Source organism: Triticum aestivum, chromosome 2A (assembly GCF_018294505.1).
Source record: "Triticum aestivum cultivar Chinese Spring chromosome 2A, IWGSC CS RefSeq v2.1, whole genome shotgun sequence".
In the NCBI taxonomy this organism is placed as follows: domain Eukaryota; kingdom Viridiplantae; phylum Streptophyta; class Magnoliopsida; order Poales; family Poaceae; genus Triticum; species Triticum aestivum.
This window is the reverse complement of record NC_057797.1, coordinates 385,595,593-385,599,727: the sequence shown is the minus strand read 5'-3', so window position 1 is coordinate 385,599,727 and position 4,135 is coordinate 385,595,593.

The following is a 4,135-nucleotide window of genomic DNA, read 5'->3' as shown; positions in this document are numbered from 1 at the left end:
CCCAAAAAGGCCCCCAGTTGGGTCTCACGGGTACAGAAGGTTGAGGCGGTGGAAAAGTATTTTCGTGGCTCTGTTGGTTGGTTTGGGAATAATTGAGAATATATGCAAGAGCAATAGGTCGGTGGAGTCACGAGGGGCCCATAAGGGTGGGGGGCGCGCCCTACCCCCTGGGCACGCCCTCCGTCCTTGTGGCCGCCTCGTGGCTTCGCTGACTTGCACTCCAAGTCCTCTGGATGTCTTCTGGTCCAAGAAAAATCATCGCAAAGTTTTATTCCATTTGGACTCTGCTTGATATTCCTTCTATGCGAAACTATAAAACAAGGAAAAAAAGAAACCGGCACTGGGCTCTAAGTTAATAGGTTAGTCCCAAAAATAATATAAAAAGTATAATAATGCATATAAAACATCCAAAATAGATAATATAATAGCATTGAACAATCAAAAATTATAGATATGTTGGATACGTATCAAGCATCACCAAGCTTAATTCCTGCTCGTTTTCGAGTAGGTAAATCATAAAAACAGAATTTTTGATGTGGAATGCTACCTAACATTTATCCATGTAATTTCTCTATTGTGGCATGAATGTTTAGATCCGTATTATTCAAAACAAAAGTTTAATATTGACATAAAAACAATAATACTTCAAGCACACTAACAAGGCAATTATGTCTTCTCAAAATTATGAACGGTGGCTTTGCCACAAATATGATGTCAACTACATGATCATGCATAGCAATATGACAATGATGGAGCGTGTCATGATAAACGGAACGGTGGAAAGTTGCATGGCAATATATCTCGAAATGTCTATGGAAATGCCATAATAGGTAGGTAAGGTGGCTGTTTTAAAAAAGGTATATGGTGGGTTTATGGTACCGACAAAAGTTGCGCGGCACAAGAGAGGCTAGCAAAGGTGGAATGGTGAGAGTGCGTTTAATCCATGGAATCAACATTAGTTATAAAGAACTCATATACTTATTGCAAAATTCTATTAGTTATCGAAATGAAGTACTATGCGCATGCTCCTAGGGGGATATATTGGTAGGAAAAGACCATCGCTCGTCCCCGACCGCCACTCATAAGGAAGACAATCAATAAATAAATCATGCTCCGACTTCATCACGTAACGGTTTACCATACGTGCATGCTACGGGAATCACAAACTTTAACACAAGTATTTCTCAAATTCACAATTACTTACTAGCATGACTCTAATATCACCATCTTCATATCCCAAAACAATCATAAGGAATCAAACTTCTCATAGTATTCAATGCAATTTATATGAAAGGTTTATCGTTGCAGTTCTGGAATACCTGAGTTTAGTTTCGCCGACATAAAAAATCTCTTTTATGCAGTTGTTGGTGAGATAACCTCGACACCACCCAGTACTGGGGCGGGAGTTCGGGAGTATTGCCATAACTTGTATAACGGATGCTTTTCAAAGGTTGAGGTAAACGATTTCCAAAGGTTTCTTGGTTATGTGTTGAAGGATGGATACAGCTGGATGTAGGATTTGTTAGTTTTGGGTGAGATATTATGCTTCCCCTGTATCCCCAACACCTAATTGCATAACCAGAAAATTTCGGGAGTTTATAAGTGGGAATTCAAGTAGCTCTTAGGATATCTTTCTGACAGAGGTATGATATGAAATTGGGGTTCGACGTATAGTGGTCTGCCTATCCATGGTTGGTTTTATAGTGGTCTCGTTGTGTCCTAAAGAGTCATTGGCTTTGCCGACTCGGGGACGCTTCGTATGTCATGTGCATTGCCTTGTACATGATGGTGATGTACGATCGAGCCCGTGTAGGCCCCACCACGAAAACTTCGGACGAAATCTCTATCATATGTTTGTTCCGGCTTATTTTGCAAGCCAATCCTTTGTTTTGTTTTGAGTTGTGGTATTAGAGTTGCTTCAATGTCAAGTGTTGATTCCATACCTTCCCTAATGGTGTTCTCATACTCCAATGCGAATACCAATCCTTCATGATAATCGAGATTTTCATGTCAATCCTTTTAACCGGTGAGTTTCTCTTCAAGTGGATCCGAACATTTCAACATCCGCAAGATCCAATCCCAGTTTTCTCAACGATGTTTGTTTCATCCATCCCAAGTTGTCTTTGTTGTCCCACCCTCCCACCCTTGTTTTCTTCAAGGACTCAGATGTCTTAATCGAGTATCCATCTTATGGATGTGAAGACTTTTCATTCTTGTCTTTCAATGTTCTTACCCGGTGGTTCTCATGAAGATGTTCTACCAGTTCATCATTCTTTGTTCTCATTTTCTTCTCCGGTGGATTCAAGTCAAGCTTTGTTGATCATATCCTTTCCTCGTTTCAATGCCTTCTCATGTCGGTGCACCTCTTAATCATCCATTTCTTGCTATTCAATTGTTCCGGAGTGCTGAAGATATCTCAAAAGATTTGTGTCTCCATTATCAATCCGTCCAAGATATCTCGAGGTTGTTATCTCATTCAAGCAGTTTAATTCAACCGGTGCTATCTCCTTTTCAAGTAATTGTTCTACGGTGTTTTCTTTTGAGTGGGCCCTAACCCACAGGTCTTTTCCCAGGATCTTACCTGTCTCTTCTTATTTTCCCGAAGCTATCCTCAAATTTCTTTTCGAAGTTTGACGTAAGAATGAATTTTCATCAGTCAGATGTGTTTCTCAAAGATCTCTCAATTTCTTTTCATCGTGGGTTCAACCTTTCTAATATTCATCCCGGAGTATCTCAACAACTCATGTTGATGTTTCGCATCGTCATTCTCAACATTTGAAGACCGAAGAAGAGTTTTCCTCTTGAAATCTTATCCGTTCTTCCAAAGATTCGTGATTCTAGCTTGTTGCCATCCTCTCATAATTATTTTTGATTGTGGGAATTCTTTTCACCCATCCGGTGCAATTCAGGAGTCTTTTCAGTTTGATTTTCCGGAGGCCATCTTTTCAAATATTATTCATTGCAGCTCTCAATTCTTTTTCTCCAATCTTACCGGTGCATCGTTCAACTGATCTCTAATCAGTCGTGATCCCTTCGTTCTCATGTATCTAGATTGTCTCAAGTATCTTCGTTCATTTCATAATTCTTACCCGGTGATTCATCCCTTTATTCCGTTCATTTCAAATTCTTACCGTGGTTCGTTCAAGAGTTCTTCTCCTTCGTTATCATACAAATTCATTCGTTCTTTCATCCTACCGGTGGATCATCGAAGACCTTCTCAAGTTGGCGCTATATCTATCTTAATATTTTCTATGAGAATAAGTAATATGTCAAGTCCGTTGATTGTCATCAATTTAATTGGTGAAGGATAAACATAATGTAATTCTTATTCTTGTTGCACCGAGTTTATTCAATTTCTGCTTTCCGGAGTGGTTCATCATATCACATTCTCGGTTCGAGATGCTTTATGTTTCCTTCCAGAGTTCCAAGTTTCCACTCTATCTCGTCGAAAAGCTTCATCTAATCATTACAAGGTTTCACCTTGTGTTTTCAACTTCTCTTTCTTTTCATTATTCTTTTGTACCGGAGTTCTTCATGGAGATTCTACATGGTGGTTCATCAAGGATTTAAATTCTTTCTCGAAGTGTTCATCAACATTCTTTTCTTAGGAGCTCAAGTTTTCTTCATCTTCCTATCCGGAGTGCAATTCTTTCACGCATATCTTTTGAGGTGGTGTTATGTCACTCTTGACAATTTGAGTTTGTGTTTCATGATTCCCATGTCGTCAAGAATGAGATATTTTAAATCCATCTACCTCTTCGTTGGAGTTATCTTGTGTCATGTTTCACCTAAAGCCTTCCGTAAGGATTGTTGCTACTTATGGTGCTCATAAATGACCCAAGTTCTTCTTTTCTCCTCCCGGTGGTATAAGTTTCTCGTTTCCTTGTTGATATCAATTCAAATCCATTGTTTTCCATTAGTGGCAGAATTTCCACCTCATAGTTTTGAGATGTTATCCATAAGCCCACTACAAGCTTACTCTTTTTCGTTGTTGGTTTTCTAACAACTCCGTTCGACCCTTCTCCTAAGGATGCCTTTTAAAGCTCAATTGTGGCAGAAGTTGGCATTTTCTTCTCCATTTATCTTCTATTCTTTCGTTCCGGAGGCATTGTGTTGTTGCTCTTTCCATCCATCT